At 46.9% G+C, this 21,491-nt stretch overlaps 1 long non-coding RNA gene across 1 annotated transcript; it reads right to left on the bottom strand.

The window, feature by feature from the left end:
* Positions 1-18,646: 18,646 nt before the first annotated feature.
* Positions 18,647-21,459, bottom strand: LOC123389025. The gene is made up of 2 exons (XR_006603555.1): positions 21,226-21,459; positions 18,647-21,003 (listed from the first exon to the last, which is right to left on the bottom strand). It is a non-coding gene; the product is annotated as an uncharacterized LOC123389025 (long non-coding RNA).
* Between the last annotated feature and the right edge of the window lie 32 nt (positions 21,460-21,491).

The following is a 21,491-nucleotide window of genomic DNA, read 5'->3' as shown; positions in this document are numbered from 1 at the left end:
CACCTCCCGCCCCACCTTTCGGCTGGATAAACACCAACAGAGCAAGCATACATTATTCAGGGAATGTGAGCCCGTGGGTCCCACGCCCACAGCCAGCTGCAGGCACTCTCCAACGAGGCTTGTGGCACACGGGGGTGCGGTATCTTGCTTCCAACAATATGAATCGCCCCTCCCCACTCACCCCTGCCAGAGGGGGTTGCCCAAGTGACACAGCTGTGGGTTCCCCTCCAGGGACAACAGCAAAGGATTTGGGTGGCTGGAGTTCATTCCAGCCGAAAACTTCCCTCCCCAACCTACCCTTCTAGTCCTTTCAAGCTGGTTTCACAAGGTTTTAAATAAGTCACCCAGGGGTGGGTGGGGCAGGATCTTCTGGGAACGACTCCCAGGGACCGGAGATGCCATTCGAGAACCAGCAAGGTGTGCTTCCAAGGTTCTTCAGGGCTACAATTACGCCTTGCGGTGCGCCCATCTCACGTGGGGTTTGGGTTTGACTGCTACACTCTGACAGGTGGTTGGCTAGTGATTCAAAAACATGTGGAATCCTGAGATATGCCCTATTTCTCCTTCCTTCCTTGGTTATGACATTATGGCCCTGGAGCTAAGGCGGCAGGTATCCGAGATGGTTTACACACCGTCCGTATCTTGTACTATGGTCTTACCCTGCGATTCTGCTTTGGCACAGACGCCAAACACACAGATGCCAATTAGGAAACTAAAATCCAGTCATTACTCCGAGATTAAATATTTCAACACAGTGTCTCAAACTATAATTAAAGACAGCAAGCTTCATTACTGGGAGAAAAAAAAGCCTGAGAGGCGACAACTATTTTTGGAATTATTCTTATGCTTGATAAGATCTACACTACTTGACATCTTACCGACTTGCCTGCAGTCTACCCACACTTATGAACCAGTCTAAATGAAAATGGCAGGGGACAAAGCGTTTGAGAAGTAGGGAGGACACGGGCAGAAGAGGGGAGGAGGGCAGGGCAGACAGATGGAGCACTCCTTCCCGGAAAAGGGTGAAGAAAGAAAGTGAGGGTAATTAAAATCTGGAGGGTGTGTTGAATTGTAAGGGGTGGTTCACTTCAATTGTGACGCAGACTTACCTCTGTGTTCTGTTGTGTCCCCTAGCCCACCCCACAGATGAAAGAGTATGAAGTCCGTATGCACATGGGACATCTGTGTCTCGGGCATCCACTCATGAAATTCCTTGTTTTAGAAATATCAGGGTTTCTGGGTGCCTGGGTGACTCAGTGGTTTGGGCCTCTGCCTTCAGCTCAGGTCATGATCTCAGGGTCCTGGAATTGAGCCCCACATCAGGCTTTCTGCTCCGCAGGGAGCCTGCTTCCCTCTCTCTCTGCCTGCCTCTCTGTCTACTTGTGATCTCTGTCTGTCAAATAAATAAATAAGATCTTTTTAAAAAATTGAAAATCTTTAAAAAAAAAAGAAATATGAAGGTTTCTGTCATTTTGTAAATGACAGGTCATATACAGCAGAAGATATAGGTAATCCGGACAAAAAATAACTTGTCAAGGAAATTCGGCATAAAAATCCCACTTCGCATTACCCGAACATTTGGTCAATTAGCTTCTCATGGTTTCATCTTTCTCTCTCTGTCCTGCTGTTTTGGCATCAGTGAGCCCTTTCCTAATGGCATTTTAAAAAAACAAAATGAGTCAATACAGGTAAAGTGCTTAAAAGGACCCGTGCAAGTGTTTGCAATTATTATTATTGCTCTGACTCCAGAAATGAACTGAACTAAGAATATTTGAAAGGTACTCGAATATTTTGCTGTATTTTTAATACTCCCACAGCAAGGTATTTCCAAAGCAGCGTCGTTGGAAGACACATCGCATGTCAGCAGATGTTTGATGGTGAGGGTAGGAAGCCGCACTCACACCCGGAAGATGCTCCCCAGGCCCCCCGCTGAGTTCTGTTTTCTTTTTATTTATTTATTTATTTGTTTGTTTATTTATTGTTAACATTATAATATATTATTAGCCCCAGGGGTACAGGTCTGTGAATCACCAGGTTTACACCTTCACAGCACTCACCATAGCCCATACCTTCCCCAGAGTTCCTTTTTCTGTTAATCGGTGTCATAGCATCCGAAATGGAAACGCATTTCATAGGTAATATTCTCTAACCCGCAGGTAACCAAGAGCATCCCTCAAATACTTACAAACTTACCTATATCTAAAAGGAGTAAAAAAATATTTATTTACTTGTCAAAGACAGAGAGAGAAAGAGCAGGAGCAGGGGGAGTGGCAGGCAGAGGGAGAAGCAAGCTCCCTGCAGAGTAGGAAGATGGACTCCAGACTCCATCCCAGGACCCTGGGATCATGACCTGAGCTGAAGGTAGATGCTTAACGGCCTGAGCCACCCAGCCATCCCAGGAATCTTCTTTTTCACACTGATTTTACAAAGAAAAATGTCTAAAGTTTCTTCCCTCTGAGTCAGCAGCCCTCTCAGTTTTATTATGGTAGGAGGGCATCATAATATAGACAATAGCCAGCTACAGGAGAATTACACAGACTCTATTTCAATGATCGGAAAAAATGTGGTTGTCATCTGGGTATTAGCAGAAACCAAGGACTGTTGTAAACATGACATTGACATTATGGTTGTTAAGTATACAGGTACTTTTAAAAAGATTTATTTATTTATTTTAGAGAGAGAGAGAGAGAGAGAGAGTAGGGACGAGTAGAGGGAGAGAGAGAGAATCCCAAGCAGGCTCCATGCCTGGCATGGAATCCAACACGGGGCTGGCTCCATCCCACACCCCTGAGACCATGACCTGAGCTGAAACCAAGAGTCAGATGTTTAACTGACTGAGTCACCCAGAGGCCCCAAGAACACATGTATGTTTTTTTTTTAATTATTTATTTATTATTTATTTGACAGACAGAGATCACAAGTAGGCAGAGAGGCAGGCAGAGAGAGAGGAGGGGAAACAGGCTCCCTGCTGAGCAGAGAGCCTGATGCGGGGCTTGATCCCAGGATCCTGAGATCATGACCTGAGCTGAAGGCAGAGGCTTAACCCACTGAGCCACCCAGGCGCCCCCACATGTATGTTTTTAAGAGATGTATATTGAAATCTGTAGAAGTGAGTTGAGATCATTTCTAGGATTAAAAAAATATTTCAGAGAAAAGGAGAGAAAGGGAGAGTACAGCAGATCTTGCTAGTTATTAAATCTGGGTGTTGGGTTTATCATTCTACTCTGTTTTTATGTAAGTCTAAATTTTTAAAAAATAAAAAGGGTTTTAAAAAGTCTAATTCAAGGAAAAAAATGAAACAAGATGGGATCAGGAGGGAGACAAACTATAAGATACTCTTAATTTCATGAAACAAACTGAGGGTTACTGGGGGGTGGGGGCGTAAAGAAAGGGTGGTTGGGTTATGGACATTGGGGAGGGTATGGGCTATGGTGAGTGCTGTGAAATGTATAAGCCTGATGATTCACAGACCTGCACCCCTGGGGCAAATAATACATTATATGTTAATAAAAATAATTTCTAACAAGGTCTAATTCAGGGGCTCCTGGGTGGCTTAGTGGGTTGAAGCCTCTGCCTTCAGCTCTGGTCATGGTCCTGGGGTCCTGGGATCGAGCCCTGCGTTGAGCTTTCTGCTCCGCCGGGAGCCTACCTCCTCCTCTCTCTCTGCCTGCCTCTCTGCCTGCTTGTGATCTCTGTCAAATAAATAAATACAGTATTTAAAAAAAAAAAGTCTAATTCAAACACCTATTTTCAGCAATTTCTCTCTCAGTTAGGTAGGGTGTGGATGAGATGGAGAGATTCTGCTCAGTTTGAGCCAACCTGTCTGACGAATTTTCTCTGAGGACTTCTCGAACTTGGGCGCACATCGGTCACTGAGGGCGGGGGGTGGTGTCCCAGTTTGGAGCATCTGTTGGACAGGTTTGTGGACGGGTCCAAGAAACAGCATTTGTAATAAGTTCCCAGGGGATGCTGACGCTCCAGTCTGGGGGCCACAATTTCTTGCTAAGGTGCTTCTTCTAACCCACTTGAGGCATGTTTTTTGCAATCGATTTCATTTCCTTTCTTCCCTTGCTTGGTTTATCTTGCCACGAACAGGCTCTTAGTGTCATCAATCTTTTCTATTGTCTTTTTAACCTCTATTTCATTAATTTTCACTTGGATCTTTATTATTTTCTTCCTCTACTAAGTATGCATTTCATGCATTTTCTTCATTATTTCGTGTCTAGCATGAGCTTTAACTGTTTACATGGGCCACTTGCTAATCCTGCTTACTTTATTCCAGAATGGATGATATCACTTATCATATTAAAATTACTTATAGGGCACCTGGGTGGCTCAGTGGGTTAAAGCCTCTGCCTTTGCCTCAGGTCATGATCCCAGGGTCCTGGGATCGAGCCCCACATCAGGCTCTTTGCTCAGCAGGGAGCCTGCTTCCTCCTCTCTCTCTGCCTGCCTCTCTGCCTACTTGTGATCTCTGTCTGTCAAATAAATAAATAAAATCTTTAAAATAAAATAAAATAACTTATAAAAATACATTTTAGGGATGCCTGGTGGCTCAGTGGGTTAAGCGTCTGCCTTTGGCTCAGGTCATGATCTCAGGGTCCTGGCTTGCTTCCCCTTCTCTGCCTGCCTCTCTGCCTATACTTGTGATCTCTCTCTCTCTCTGTTAAATAAATAAATAAAATATTTAAAAAAAATTTTTAAAATAAAAATAAATTATAATCATTTATAAAAATAAGTGACACAATTTATTCTGGAATAGCCGAGTCAAATCTTGAGTTTGTTACTAAAGCTACACTGTTTGGTTGTGGCCTACCTTGCTTTCCAATCTTATCCTTCAGTGTTCTCCCAGCTGCGGTGATATCAAGCTATCTCGCCTCTCAACAAATCAGGCATGTTTCAACCTCAGGACCTTTGTTCATGCTCTCATCCCCTGCTGGAATACATGTGTGCACTTACATACACACACACTCACACACTGAGTATCTGAGGTCTGGTCCAAATCCTCCTCCTCCAGGAAGCTCTCCTGGACTACAAGACTCCACAGTGAAAACTTCTCATTCTGCACAAATCATATCCTGTCTTGAAATAATTTTTATATTATTATTCACTATATACATGTATGCATCTTATCTCTTCAAGAATGTGAACCCCCTGAGGGCAGGAGCTGTGTTTTATACAGAATTTCTTTGTATGGCCCACAGATTTTGGCCCAGAATGAGGTACTTAATAGGCAAGTCCATTTTCCCTCCCAACTGGGGGGAATTAATCACCTTTTTTCTGAAGTAAGTAGGGATGGAAACTGCAGTCTGCAGACATAGGGGAAGCATCCGTTGAAGGCTAACAGAATCATAATGTCTGTTTACCTCCGAGCAGCGCTGTGCGAATAATTAATGTTTATGCAGGTCTTTGAGATCTTCAGATCAAAGAGGATTTAGAAGAGTCCAGAATGACGATGATCGCTCCTGTGACTCTTTCAAAGCCTCAGACCAACTCTCTGGCCACCCCTCAGGTTTTTTTGGATGGGGAGAGGGTCAAGGGCTCCCCCACCTGCCCTGAGGTTGGTTGAAGGGGTCAGCTCTCAACAGCCCTGGGGACCTTCAGGGGAAAATGAACTTTAAAATAAGGCTGGAGGTCATTGCAAATCACGATCATGGACATTGGGCTTCCTGTGCAAAACTGAAACCGAGATGCTCCTTTTCATGCTCTAGCCGGGAGATGTTGGACCCTGGAACCAGCTGTCTCCTTGTGACTCCTCAGGAGTCCCAGGCTCTTAGGCGTCAGGGTGATGCCTGCCTTAATTTCTCCACGGTCAAAGTCACTGTGGTCTGAAAGTACAGGTTTTGGCCTGTGTTCTGCTCTTCAGGAAGCATCTCTCCCTCGGTCTCTCTCTTCATCTCTCCCCGCCCCCCCATGATAGGATGGCCCGAGGGGTCTCTGGATAGTAGATGGAAAACCCACCCATGGCCCAAGCTGGAGAAGGTGCCATCCCCTCCAAGCTCAGGCCTTCCCAGCCTCTGTTCTCCATGGCCATGATGTTTCCTTCTTTTTTTCCTCTCTGTTTTGTTCCTGCATCCTTGTTTGGGTTGGTTGGCTCGGTACCACTTTAGAAATAATTCATTAGCCATAAAGAATTGTTTTCTCGAACTCTGCAGCTATGGGGCACCTGGGCAGCTCAGGTAGTTCAGCATCTGCCTTCGGCTCAGGTCAGGATCCCGGGGTTCTAGATGGAGTCCCGCCTGGGGCTCCTTGCTCAGCGGGGCATCTCTTTCCCTCCCCCTCTGCCCTGTCCCCACTCATGTTCACGCACGCGCATTCTCTCTCTCGCAAATAAATAAATAAAATCTTAACAAAAAAAATCTGCAGTTATGACTCCCTATGTGGGATGACAAGGGGAGAACTCTGGTGTTTTTACAGGGCCCAGGCAAATGTGGGGACGGTTATAATTAAGCAGTAAATCACAACAAGATGCTGTTGGAGCATGCCTCAGATGTGTTGGAAAAATGTTGAACGTCCTCACCTGCCGGCAGGAAAGAGAAGGGAAAAAGCTTGAACAGACAGGGCTTCTACGTGCTAGGATCATAAAGCTTCTCTGGGCTTGTTTTTCCAGGAATGAAAAATCCAATGTACAAAAGGCCAGGGTTCTATTCTACACCAGATGCTAATTCCCTCTGTCGCAGCGAGATCAGGTCAAACTGTTTCCTGGTTGGCAGGGAGCGACTTTGGTTAGCCTGATGTATGAGATTAGAAGTCCTTGGGGGGGGCGCCTGGGTGGCTCAGTGGGTTAAAGCCTCTGCTTTCGGCTCAGGTCATGATCCCAGGGTCCTGGGATAGAGTCCCGCGTGGGGCTCTCTGCTCTGCGGGGAGCCTGCTTCCTCCCCTCTCTCTGCTGCCTCTCTGCCTACTTGTGATCTCTCTGTGTCAAAGAAATTAAAAAAAAAAAAAAATGTTCTCCGCCCGCAGGGGCCCATGAGCCCCAAAGTCTGCAGCGACAGTGCTGGAAGTAAAAACACTCCGTTTCAAACCCTCCGCGAGAAGGTGTTAGTCCAGAACCCAAGGCTGGCCTCACTTAACTGGGATCGTAGGGCACACTGGCTCCTTGCTTTGGCCTGAAAGGCTCATTGTTGGTGTTTGTCTCTGCACCGGACACCGGCATGGGTGGCTCCTGATGCCTGACTCAGACTTCAGTAGAACAAACAGACGTGCTGGAGGAGGGCCCTGACTCCCGGTCTCTAAGTGCCCTTTGAGCCCAATTCAGGATATGTTTCTGGGTAAGCAGGTGTCTGCTGGGCAAGTGTGAGCCAGAGATGAATTAGTGATGCCTCCCACCCACATTACACTAGCAGGAGAATGCTTCCCCAGGACTCACAACTGGCTTCTCGCCCCTGGGGTACAAGCCCTCCGTGGATGGCAGACTGCGTGTCCTTGTTGCAGGACCCAATTCTGGGAGAGACCCGAACTCCAAAAATTTTTTTAAAGATTATTTATTTATTTATTTATTTATCTATCTGCGAGAAAGAGCGAGTGAGCAGGGTCAGGGAAAGGGAGAAGCAGGAGCCCGACAGGGGACTTGAACCCAGGACCCAGAGATCATGACCTGAGTGGAAGGCAGACACTTAACTGACTGAGCGACCAGGTGTCCCCGGACTCCAGATTTTTCTAATGCTGTCCTTTAGAAGGCTCTTAGGGAAGGGGATCAGATGGTTTGTCACATGTGCCATGGCCTGGACCCCATGGTCTGGACCACGTGGGCCCCACCATTTGGCAGCCGCAGCGTCTCCTGGGAACGTGTCCGAAATGCAAATTCCCAGACCTCTCACCAGGTGGACAGAAACAGAAACCCTGGGGACGGGGGCCCGGAAATCTGTTTTAACAACCCCCTCCCACTAAAGTCTGAGAACCACGGGTCTGTAGGAAAACACATCTTCAGAGAGGGAGGCAGGTGGGGAAGGGTGCTCCCTTGTCTGCCCGGAGTGGGCTTCATGTTCCTATACACACTCATTTTGTCCCTCCTTCCCAACCCAGTTTATTCACGAGGAAATTAGAAATTCTTTTCCCCTCCTTTTCTCCCCACCTGCCTCCCATCTCGTGCCGGAGCCCAGCTTCTACTCAGAGAAAGGTGCTCCCCCCACGACCAGGCCTCTTTGTCCCGCAGGCCCCCTGATCAGTTTGGAAGCAGTCTGGGTGCTTTAAGGTCATAGAAATGAAGGCTTGGCTGCTCCCTGGTGGGCTCAGGAGGCCCTCTGGGTAGTGCTGGGGATCTGGCTCAGGAAACTTAGGAGCCAGTGGTAGGGCAGCTCACACATGGGCAGAGGGCTGAAGGCTGGGGCCTCGAAAAGCAAGGACAGCGGCTCCTTGTTAGTGAAGTGTCTGCCTTTAGCTGGGGTCATGATCTCTGGGTCCTGGGCTCGAGCCCTGGTTTGGGTCCCTGTTTAGCAGGGAGTCTGCTTCTCCCTCTCCCTCGGCCCCTGCTTGTGATCTCTCTCTCTCTCAAATAAATAAATAAAATCTTCAAAAAAATTTTTAAAAAGCAAAGCAAGGACAAACATCCTCAGTCACCTTCCATGGGCTGTTTTTGGAGGAAATGGTAAGGCAGTGGGTGCCCACAGGGCTCCGAGCTCTTTCCGAGAAAGGCATGGTAAGAAGACTCTTTATAGCAACTCATTACTACACGCGGGTATTGTTTTCTTTTCTTTTCTTTTCTTTTTTTTAAAGATTTATTTATTTATTTGACAGACAGAGATAACAAGTTGGCAGAGAGGCAGGCAGAGAGAGAGGAGGAAGCAGGCTTCCTGCTGAGCAGAGAGTCCGATGCGGGGCTCCATCCCAGGACCCTGGGATCATGACCTGAGCCAAAGGCAGAGGCTTTAACCCACTGAGCCACCCAGGCACTCTGTGGGTATTGTTTTCATATGTAACTTTTTGCCAGATACAAAGTCAGCTGGGGATGCTGACAACAGTATATGCAGAATAAATGAAAGAATGTGTCAAGAAACAGAAGTATGATTTTTTTTTTTATCACATGGGTCTGCTAGTGTTTACAATATCTTTGTCAGTTTCTGAGTAGCTTTTTATTTATTGTTATTATTTTTTTTTAAAGTAAGCTGTACACCCCACACGGGAGGCTTGAACTCTCAACCCCGAGATCAAGAGTCGCACACGCTCTACCGACTGAGCCGGCCATTTAGAACCCAACACACCTCCTCAAAGCCCATTTCTATAGCTTTTATTTTATTTTATTTTATCTTTCTAACCTCAGAATTGGATCACACATGTCCTCATGATTCACGCATGCCTTTTACTTAGTTATCTGTAATCACATTACCCACAAACCCAGACCCAGGAGATACCTGTCTTCACCCACCGGAAGGGACCTTTCATCCTGAATCCTGGGTTCTCCCTCACTTGCTTTTCTTTTTCATAGGATTTTATTTCATTCCCTACGTATTCTAAAAAAGTACATTTTTACTCTGGTCCTTTTTAACTTGATGAGAAGGGTATTGTCTGGTATGTAATCTTGGGGAATTCAATTTTTCATTTAATATATTGCCAAGAACGTGGCTAGAGTTCCGCTTGTTGTAACTGCTGAATCAGAGTCCATTGTGGGGATAAAGCACAGCTTATCCATCTTCTCTTCTTTTGAAGGGGATTTGGGCTGTTTGGGAGGTTTTGCTACTGCAAACAGGAGACAGGATGCTGGTAAAAGAAGCTTCCGTGCAGATATACGCAGTAACAGTGATCAGCTGGGCAACACTGGCCTTGGGGCAGACCCACTGACCGAGGGACTAGAATGGAGTGTAAGCAGTGGCCAGACAACTGAGGTGACATTTAAGAAGTGGGAAAGGAGAGACTATTTAATAAATGGAGTGGGATGAAATAAATGGAGTTATTATCCCCCACGAAAAAGGACGAAATGGAATCCCTACCTCCATCTATCATAAAACTCAACACCAAAAGGATTAAGATCTTAGATATGGAAACAAAACATAACTCTGACCGGAAGACAGTAGTAACTCCTGAAGACCTCAGACTGTGAAAAGCATTTAACTAAAAAGGAAAAACTGATACATTTGATTCTATTAAAAGTGGGAACATTTGTTTGCTTTTTATTTTCTGCAAGTGATCTCCTGGATAATAAAAGAGGATCTGCTGCTTTTCACTCTACCCCCCCCCCCCCGTTAAACATTTTATGATTTGAGATTCGATTTTAGTCTAAAGGAAGTTTCAGCTGACACTGCCCAATGAGATCCGGCCAAGAGGCAGGCAAGGCCAGCTTGGTTCTCCTAGAGGCAGCCAGGTGCCAGTGGAGGATTGAGGGAGGGAGGTGACATCACTAACTTGGTTTCAGGAAGGTCATTCTGGCTGCTGTGAAGTATGGGTGGGGGAGGGGGTTTCAAGGATGGGAGTAGGAAGCTCACCCAGGCCAGCAAAGGGATGGCTGACAGAAGGTGTTAGTCCTGGGCGTGGAACGGCTGGGAGACAGGTGTGAAGGATTTGGACATCCATCAGGTTTGGGGATGACACAGCATGGGGAAGTGTCACATCTGTGAGGACACTCAGTTTTACAAATTGAGATCTGGGGAGATCGAGGTTGTCACTGGGCTGGGGAACCCAGCAGGTGAAGCTAGGTGGGGGGGAAGAGGGTGGACCCTGAGATGTACAGGGGAAAACCCCCATCCCACCCCGGGGCAGAGCTGAGACAGAGGTGCCTGGTGAGGGAGGGGCAGACGTGCACAGAGAAGACCTCTGAAGAACAAGGCCTGCAGGGAGGGGGTTGAGGGTGGCAGTGTCAGAGGGGCACAGGGTCGAGGACGATTTGAGGTTTAAGATATGTGAAACATGATTATGTAGCCAGGCTGCAAGAAAGAAGCCTATAGGATTGGAATATTGGAATAGCTGATGGAGGAATCCCTTTTTGTTGTTGTTGTTGTTGTTGTTGTTTGGTCTCACATCTTGTGAGTGTTGAAATTTCATAGAAAACATAATGGTATTTCCAGGAAGCCACTCTTACCCTAAAATAAGCTCCTGGACAGTGTCAAAATTCTAACACAGACCCTCCTGTGTCAGGGACAGCAACAATCTCTCAATGTGCACAGGAGGTAGGTATTCTATATTTCGACAGGCACACAGAGGAATGTGGCTGGGGGCGATAATGTTTTTATCTACATCTGCATTCCACGAATGTCACAGGAGCACCCAGACCTTTCCACGGAGCTTTTCTATTTACACAGATTGGTGACGCAACCGCACATTTTCCAGATTCATGCAGATAATAAGAGAATGTCACTATGGACTCCTGACACAGACCTTGACAGGCTGCACGTGGAACCCAGATATATCCCTGGAAAGGTGAAGAATCTGGGAAGAAGTACACTGATGATGGAGACATCAGTTGTAAAGAGCTTCTGACCTGCCCAGCTCGGGGCTGGGCGGTGACCATGAGGGTTTCTGGCGGGGAAAAAGGCGCTGCCCTCACAAATGTCTCTCTTCCAGACTGATTTCTCTGGGAGGCCCCAAGGAGCGGTCAGCAGCCTCCTATCCAACCTGCCTCCCCCGCTTCTTCCCTTTCCTGCCGGTGCCCTCCCTGCTGTGGAATCAGACCCGAGTTGAAATCCTGGCGCTGACACCTCATTGCTGTGTGACTTAGGTCAAGCCGCTCGACCTCTCTGAGCCTGTTTCCATTCTATTAAAATAGGCAGAAGAACTGAGACACAGGGTGGCTGTTGTTACGCCTCTGGTCTGCCCCAGGGTTATATCTCTAAAGGATGGGTCGGATCGTGATAGTGTCTCTTCTCTGAGACCAGCTGTGGTCACAGGGATGGAGTGTAGTCGGTGGTACTGTCTCAGCGCTGCATGGTGACAGGTGGCGGCCACACTTGTGGTGAGTCCCCGCACACAGGTACAGAAACGCAGACGCGTCCACTCACGATTCAGACCCAGGAAACATGCAATGCTGTGCGTCCGCTGGTATTTCAATAGAAACAAACAAAAGCAGAAAGAACCTGCTGTGGTCTTTCCTTCCTTAGAGCTCGAGGTCTGGATGCTCAGCCTGGTATCACAAGCCTCATCTACTTCTTCCGCAGCTTGCACCCGTCCCCGCGCAGTGCATGCTCTGACAGTAACTCAGTAACTGCGGACTTCCTCCCAGTTCCAGAACCCGAGCTCAGCTCCGCGGGGCGGGGCTCGACGGCAGGGCCTGTGCGCATGCGCATGTGCTCCCGCGAGCCCGCCCCCCATCCCCAAACGGGCTTCCCTGTGGCCGCCGCTCCTCTCCAACTAGAGGATGCCGTGCGTGTGTGCGCGCTTGCCATCGCAGCGTGCGTTGGGCTGGGATGCCTTCGAATGACTCTGATTTGCCAGGGTTTTAGAGCGTCTGGAGAGTCGGCCCTTCCTGTTCATCTCAGTTATCCCTCCGGCTCGTCCCTTGCCTCTCCCCTGTCTTCCCCTCTGTCTTCTTCTGCGCTTATCCTCCAAAAGGCAGGAAGAAGAAAGATGTAGCTCACCAGCCCTGATCCTAAACACTAGAGAAAACATACGTGGTCAAAAAATTTGCTGGTATGGGGAGAACAAACTGTGTTTGTATGTATTAAAATGAACTGAGCTCCAGAAATCCCCAGAGGAATCACCTTTATGATCAGTGTCTCTGTTTTTGTTTTTTAATCCCACTGGTAAATAGCCTACATATAAAGAACTCATACAACTCAATACAAAACCACAAGTAATCCAGTTAAAAATGGGCAAAGGACCCGAACAGGCATTTTCCCAAAGAACATTTCCCAAAATGCATGAAGAGGTACTCAACATCATTAGTAATCAGGGAAATGCAAATCCAAACCACAAGGAGATGTCGCCTTGCACCTGTCAGAATGGCTAGGATCAAAAAGACAAGAAACAACAGGGGTTGGCGAGGCTCCGGAGAAAGGGGGAACCCTTGTGCATGGCTGGTGGGAATGCAAGCTGGTGCAGGCATTCCGGAAAACAGTATGGAGGATCCTCAAGAAATTAAACCTAGAACTACTTTATGACCCAGCAATCCCACTTCTGGGAAAATATCTGAAGATTTATCTATTTATTTGAGAGAGAGAGAGAGAGAGCACACATGCAGTAGGGAGGGGCAGAGAGAGAGAAACTCAAAGCAGACTGAGCTGAGGGCAGAGCTGGCGCTCGAAGGAAACAAGAACACTATGCTGAGAAGATGACTCCCCCCACCGCCCACATTCATAGATAGCTGCATTATTTGCACTATTCAAGGCATGAAGCAACCTGTGTTCACTGTGAGATGAACAGATAAAGACATTGAGGCATATGTGTATACATAATGAAATATTACTCAGCCTTAAAAAAGAAGGAAATCCTGTCATTTGTGCTAACAAGGATGGACCTTGAGGGCACTCCGCTAAGAGACAGGAGTCAGACTCCCTCAAGGGGATTGGCTTCATCCAACCTTGCTTGATCTCACCCATATGTGGAATACAAAAAACAAAACAAAACAAGGGGCGGGGCGCCTGGGTGGCTCAGTGGGTTAAAGCCTCTGCCTTCGGCTTGCTTCATGGTCCCAGGACCCTGGAATCGAGCCCCGCATCGGGCTCTCTGCTCAGGGGGTAGCCTGCTTCCCTTCCTCTCTCTGCCTGCCTCTGATCTCTGTCTGTCAAATAAATGAATAAAATCTTAAAACAAACAAACAAACAAACAAAAACAAGGGGCACCAGGGTGGCTCAGTTGTTAAGCATCTGCCTTCAGCTTGGGTTATGATCCCAGGGTTCTGGAATAGAGCCCTGCATAGGGCTCCCTGCTCGGCAGGAAGCCTGCTTCTCCCTCTCCCTCTGCCCCTCCATCCAGCTCGTGCTTTCTCACTCTCTCTCTCAAATAAATAAAATCTCCAAAAAAAACAAGCAAACAAAAAATTCCACAAAAACCAAGAGTCATAGAAAAAGGTATTAGACTTGTGGTTGCCAGACAAAGGGGGTGGGGTAGGTAGGGGAGTTGGAGGAAGGGGATCCAACGTTCAAACTTCCAGTTATAAGGTGGTTAAGCACACAAAATGTGAGGTACACACAGTGACGGTAGCCAATGCTGCCGTAAGGCATGCAGGGAAGTTAGGAGCTAGGTCCCAAGAGTTCTCATCACAAGGGAAAAGGACGTTTCTTTCTTTCTTTTTATTGATATGGGATGATGGATGCTATGTAAACTTACTGGGGCAAACATCTCACAGTAGATATAAGTCAATTCATGCTGTACACCTTAAACTTCTATAGTTCTGTATGTCAATTATATCAAAACTGGAGAAAAAAGGAGAAATCCCATAGTTAACCATGCGTCCATCTGAGCCTTTTATGAATACCAATCCCAGGGCATACGGACAGCTGTAACTTGAAAAAAATTCCATAGTCAAATAAGTTTGTGAAATATTGGATTAAGCAAAGATAACAGCAAAGATTGGATTATGCAAAGATAAATTTCTCTGGGCTTTGATGGTGTGAATGAACTTTGTGAAATTTTTTTTTTAAAGATTTATCTATTTATTTGAGAGAGAGAGAGAGAGAGAGCACACATGCAGTAGGGAGGGGCAGAGAGAGAGAAACTCAAAGCAGACTGAGCTGAGGGCAGAGCTGGCGCTCGATCTCATGTCCCTGAGATCACACCCTGAGCTGAAACCGAGAGTCAGACAGTTAACCAACTGAGCCATGCAGGCACCCCTGAACCTTGTGAATCCTCATGAAGAGGCATGTGGTATGGGAGCAAATTCATTTGAAAAAGAAAGTCTTTTCAAATAGTGGTGACCTAGGATTGTGGTGACCTAGCGTTTCCTGAAACACGCGTTGGGAAACACTGGTCTAATTTAATATTAATACCATCTGGAGAGTGTATGTGATTTTCTTGCTTCTTCAAATCATAGCAGCTAATGTGCATTGCTCCCCTCCTGCCAACGTCCATGGTGATTATAGGATATTGTGCATGTCATGCCCTTTATGGTAGCCCGGACACAAGCCTTGTAGATTTCTAGGAAATATTCAAAGGAGAGCCCTCTGCTAACTTACAGAAAATGAAAGACTCCTTTTATCTCCTTATCTAGAGTGGTACAGATTGTCTTCCAAGGTTCTGGGTAATTGAACGAGAAGTTTTGTGTTGAAGTCACTGTCATATGATAGGAATAAGAGGAAATTGCTTATTTGTACACGAAAGTTTGTCTTACTCTCTATTTGGAATACAGTAAATTGCAAAAGGTATTTGATGGGGGGCCTAAACAGCTAAGACTCTCAGGATCCGGTGCTTTGGGGAAACATCCTATTCTGGATAGCTGAGTTTTCACAATCCTTAGGGTTTAACCAGTGTATTCATGAACGTTCAAAATTCTACCCTTGTTGGTGACTTCTAGAACATGTGTCATGTGGCCTTGGCATTTTAACTAGGACACGCTGAACAAAGCTGAGGCTTTCCTTCAGGATTTGAGACCCTTGGCATCTTCTCCCATGTTTTTCACTCTGCCGTGATCTAGGAATGTCTGTAAGGTCTACTGGGATATGCCACATTTTTTGACCCAATATGCAGAATCTGCCCCAGCAGCAGTTCAGCTTTGTTTTTGTTCTTTTATTTTTTTAATTTTTAATTTATTTTTTGTCTTTCATATCACTCTGGCCACTCTTTCTTCTCATTATTGCCTCTGTCCAGCATCCTGTAGAGCGCCCCTCCCTTTTTGCAATCTGTTCTTGTCTCCCGCTTCATGTAATGGACTCCATTTGCTTAAACTTAATTTTTGCTAACTTTCAGTAGGTTGTTAAGCAGACCATCATCACACTTCTAACAATCCTTTAAAAAATATATATATATATATGTTTATATATATATTTTTAGGATGCCTGGGTGGCTCAGTGTGTTAAGCCTCTGCCTTTAGTCCAGGTCATGATCTCAGGGTCCTGGAATCAAGCCCTGCTTCAGGGTCTCTACTCAGTGGGAAGCCTGATTCCCCCCTCTCTCTGCCTGCCTCTACCTACTTGTGATTTCTCTCTTTATCTCTCTCTGTCAAATTAATAAATAAAATTTAAAAAAAGAAAAAAAAGAAAATCAGGTATGCTATCTTTTAAAAAAATAAATTTAGTTAACTTATTTAAACTGGAATTCTAATTCAGTTGCCTAATGATCACTGGCTTCATGAGTGATAAGGCTCCAACACCTCTGTTCCAAAACTTCAAGAGTTTCTCAAGCACAAACTTAGACCACACCTTACTATACAAAGGCAAATTCTAAAGACAATCATAGTGTAGCTCTTTAACCATTCACAAGATCTCACCTAAAGCAGTCAAATAAGTTTCCTGAGTTCACACAGTGAAACCTTCAGGGAGCAAGAAACGTGACTTTTTTTTTTTTTTTTTTTAGTTTGACAGAGAGAGATAGATCACAAGTACACAGAGAGGCAGGCAAAGAGAGAGGGGGAAGCAGGCTCCCTGCTGAGCAGAAAGCCTGATGCGGGGCTCGATTCCAGGACCCTGAGATCATGACCCTAGCCAAAGGCAGAGGCTTAACTCACTGAGCCACCCAGGTGCCCCAGAAACATGACTTTTAATCAGTACCTATTTGTCAAATATTTTCTCTTTAGTTGCCAAAGTAAAATCAGATAAAATAGTGAAGGTTAGTTCCTTATTAAATAGAACCCATTAGTGGATATGATGGTTAATTTCCCATGTCAGCTTGACTGGGTCATGAAGTGCCTGGATATTTGGTCAAACATTATTTGGGATGTTCCTGTGAGAGTATTTCTGAATGAGTTAGTAGATTAAGTAAAGCAGATTGCCCTTCCTTATGGGGTGGGCCTCATCCAATCAGCTGAAGGTCTGATTAGAGCAGAAAACCTGACTTCCCAGGAAGGGAGGATTCCTTCTGCCTGACTGCCTTTGAATTGGGACATCAAGTTTTTCCTGTGACTGGGACTGCACTATTGGCTTTCCTGGGGCTCTAGCTTACTGACTCACTCTCTAGATCTTGGGACTCCGCAGCCTCCATAATTGTTGGGGCAAAGGGTGAGCCGAAACATTATAACAAATCTGCTGTGGGGGTGGAGATCTTGGGGTCCTGTGATCAGCCCTACATTGGGCTCTGAGCTCAGTGGAGAGTCTGCTGGTCCCTATCCCTCCCACTTTGTCCATCCCCCTGCTTGCTCCTTCGAGCGCTCTATGTCTCTATCCAAAATAAATAAATAAAATCTTTCAAAAAGAAAAAACCCTGCCTGCCTCTCTCTCTTGCTTTGCTCTATTGTGTTTGGCAGATAATGTATCTTTTACAAATGGAAGGTTTGTAACGACCCTGCATTAAGCAAGACTTTTGGTATTATCTTTCCAACATCATTTGCTCACTTCATGTCTCTGTGTCATATTTTAGTAATCCTCACAATATTTCAGACTTTGTCATTACTATCATTACTATTATTAAGTAGTTTCCACAGTTACATGGAGCCCAATGAGGAGCTTGAATGCATGACCCTGAGATTAAGACCTGAGCTGAGATTGAGAATTGGATGCTTGAGTGAATCATCCAGGCACCTGACTTTGTCATTATTTTTATTCTGATCTGTGATCTTTGATGTGCCCCAAAACAATGCCCATAAAGAATAACAACCTTAATTGGCAAATATTGTGTGTGTTGGGACTGCAGATGGGGAGGAAAGAGCAGGAGAGCTGGAATCAGGAGTGGAGCCTGAAGATGGGACCAATGGTCTGCAATCCATGGTGAAACCTGAATGGAGGCACCAGAGTGGTTTCTTGAGATGGGACATACTCCTGGTGATGATGCCATGAAGATTGCTGACATGACAGGGAAGGATGTAGAACATTCCAGAAACTGAGTTGATAAGGCAGCCGCAGAGTTTGAGATGACTGACCCCAATTCTAGAAGTTCTCACACGGGTCCAATTCTATCAGCACCCCATGCTAGAGAGAAATCTTTCAGAAAGATCCAGTAATGCTACAAATTTCATTGCTATTGTATTAAGAAACCGCCACCACCACCCCGACTTTCAGCGCCCACCAGTCAGCAGCCATCTACATGGAGGCAAGACCCAGAGGACGGTTGGGGTGTTTTAGCAATCAAATATTTTTTCATTAAGGTGTGTGCATTTTTTTAGGTATGTTTCTATTGTACACCTAATAGTATAAACATAATCTTTGTATTCACTGGGAAACAAAAGAATTCATTTGAATTGCTTTCCTGAAATATTGGCTTTATTGTGGTGTTCTGGAACTAAGCCCACAATATCTCCAAGGTATACCTGTATCCCATTCTGTCTACCCTATTGCCTCTGTTTCTCTAGAAAACCCTAATGCAGGGAACATACTCTGATGTCAAATGACTAAAAAAATGTTCCTACAGACCTCTGACTTTTCCAGGAGGAAAATCCCCTTTTGAATGGCTTGGCCATGCAGAATTTATCAAGAATTATGGATTTTTATTGATAAGAGGGAAATTGAATGTCAATGTTGAAAACATTCCAGTGCTGAAATACCACATTTAGGGAAGACGAGTGCTCTACTGGCTTTGCTTTATAATTCTGGCTCAGTAATGACTGAAATTAACATTTTTGTAAGGGTGAACAATTATTTGCTGGAGACCTAAGAATGACATCCACACAAGGTAAACAATGAAACACACAAGGTAGTATGGGGCAATCAGGAAGGACAGCGTTTATTGATGGAAGTCCTGCCCTGAAGAAGGTCCTTTCTTCTTCTTGCTGACACAAAGAGGTGGGCTTCTGTACACGGTGTGGGCTGTGGGTCCAGCTGCTTCCCTCAGACCCGCACCTCCACCCCACTCTTCCCTTCTGCCCTCAAGCTCCTTCCCAGCACCAGGGCTAAAGACACTCTTCTTCCACCTCTCAACTCCACCTCGCCCTTGACGTGTCCTGTTTCCTTCTGTCCAATACAAGCAGGAGGGCGGAGCCCTGCCTTCTCTGGCAGCCACACTCCACCTCCCACACCATCCACCACCCAGTGTGGACTAGAAGCTGTTTTTCCATCCTAGGAGCTGACCTCATTGTTCCGGGGGCTGGAACCATCTCTAAGGCAGCACTTGCCAATTTAGTTTATAGCCTTTCCTCATTGGGGGCATGGGAGAAGCCAGGCTGTACCATTGTCTTTTGTCATAAAGATGGCATTAATGACCTCCTGTCCTTGCCTCTGTGTGTGAGCTTGGCTGAAAGCACACATGTGTGACTTGCCTGTCGCACAAGGATACAGTCGGCAAATTCACTAGTTTGGGAGCCTCGCTGTCATTTATAAAAACTGCCTGAGTGGACAGCACTGCTTCCTGTTCTTGCAGACCAGCATGACATTTTGGCTCAACTGAGCCTCTGTCATGGGTTACCACACAAACATTGTCAGGAGCTGTCATTTCCTGGCAGTGAACATTTATTCCACATCACCTCAGGATGCTCTCCCAGTGTCCTCCTGGCATCGGAACTGATCCTCAAAAAGCAAAGGTAGAGCTAAAGTCAATCTTTCAGAGAAGATGGGCAGAAACTAAGTGTGGCTTATTGGAAAGAACGGCAAAGACGGTGCCTAGGGCAAGGCTACACTATTTTGCTAAGAGAGGAACTGGCCTCCACCCAGTCACCACCTACTGTTCCCAACCCTAATGTGTCTTCCTGTCCCTCGCCTGCCTACCACTGTGAGTTGCAGAGGGTGGCAGAAGTCATCTCTACTTTTCCATAACCACTGACCAGCCTGGCCACACAGCAGTGTCTATTGGACACCACTGTAGATGCTCAGCCACCTAGCTAAACCAGCTGTATTTCTAGATTTTTCTCTACCAATGTATTCTTGGCCGCAGCCCTGACATTACAGTCCTGTTTCCTGACTACTTACATGAATTTTAAAACCACCAATCCAAGTTGAATTCCACTTTCTTAGGATAGAAAGCTATCCTGGTGCAAAATAAATTCTTCAGGCATACATTGGGAATCATTGACTTACTACCTTGGTAAATCAGCAAATACCCAGTTAATACTTATGTGACTTCTACTCGGTGTACATTACGGTGCTATATGCTCAGCGTGAAGGTTTAAGAGCAGCTTAGGTATTGCTCAGTAAATACGTATCTCTGAAAAGGCAATAGTTAATAACACTTTCTATTTCATATTTTTAAAATGGCAATGCCTATTCAATGATTAGAATTTTTTCAATTCTAGGAATTTAAATCCAACAAAGAGTAGTGTGAACAATTTCATTCAGATGTGGGGTTTCAGAAGGATAAGATACAATGCTAGTAATAAATGACGTGGATTTTCCTTCCTAAAAACGACTAATTAATCTTCCAGGTACAAATTACCGAAGCAAAAACGTGGTGTAAAGCTAAACTGCTCTTTTGTCTGGTTACTGATAGGAGAAGACGACCCCAGACCTTTGAAATAGCCCTCCCCCTTTTAATCCCAAGAAAGAAGAACTCATGAATAAACAAAGAGTCTTGGGGCTTGGATCTTTGAAGGTGGCTAGTTCAGGCACAGTAAAGACCGAGAGCAGGGAGGAGAGTGCAGAGCGGCGCGAGCTGCCCAGGGTCCGGAATGCCCGTCCAGACTTGGTGAGGTACCCATGGACTCCATCCTGGGTCCCCGCGAGAGCCACTCTGCAAAACGCTGCGCTCTAGGCCCGCCGACTTCAGCATCTTGGGGTAGCTTTTCTGGCGCCACCGGAAGCCCCACCAAGGCCCTTTCTTCCCCATCTCCCTGCAGGACGAGCGAGGCGAAGACAACAGTCGGAATCCCTAATCACAGGCTGTGGCTCTCCAATCGTGTTCCTGCTGCCACAGCGAAGTGACCTCGGGGCCTCCGTGGACTTTCCCGGACCAGGGACCTTCCTCCGAGAGTGGGGGCTGCGGGCCGGCCCCCCGATGGCCCTGCGCCCCAAGCATCCTACCCACCGTGCCAGCAGGACGAAGGAAGAAGGCACGGCGCGCGGCCGGCAGAAACGGAGGAGGAGCGCGCCTGGCCACCGGGGAGCCTCCGCCGCCTCTACCGGGCCCCTGGGGAGGGGAGGGGAGGGGAGGGGAGGGGGGAGGGGAGGGGAGGGGAGGGGGGAGGGGAGGGGAGGGGGAGGGGAGGGGAGGGGGGAGGGGAGGGGAGGGGAGGGGAGGGGAGGGGGGCCTCAGTGGCCGAAGACGCCGCCCCCACCGCTTCCGGGACTGGAACGCCTCCTCCCGCCCTGGCCCCCCGCGACCCAAAAATAGCCACAGCGCGCCGGGTACTCAGTCCGAGCCCGCTGGGCGGCGCCTCGCCTCCGCTTTATCGCTCCCGGCCAGAACGCTGGCAGCCTGACCCCGCGCCAGCCTTTTATACGTAGTCCCCCGAGCCCCGCCCTAGCAACGTCTCCTAGCAACGCCTCGCCCTAGCCCGGGGCCGCCTTATCGGCCTCCTCCAGGCCCTTCCTGTTCCCTTCCCCCGCCAGCGCGGCTCTGCGTCTGGCCCAGCTCACGTGACTGGCCCAGGGGAGGGGCGGGGCAAGCGGAGGATG

Source organism: Mustela putorius, unplaced genomic scaffold (assembly GCF_011764305.1).
Source record: "Mustela putorius furo isolate JIRA1106 unplaced genomic scaffold, ASM1176430v1.1 tig00003942_pilon_pilon_pilon, whole genome shotgun sequence".
In the NCBI taxonomy this organism is placed as follows: Eukaryota; Metazoa; Chordata; class Mammalia; order Carnivora; family Mustelidae; genus Mustela; species Mustela putorius.
This window is presented reverse-complemented; position numbering and strand designations above follow the sequence as displayed.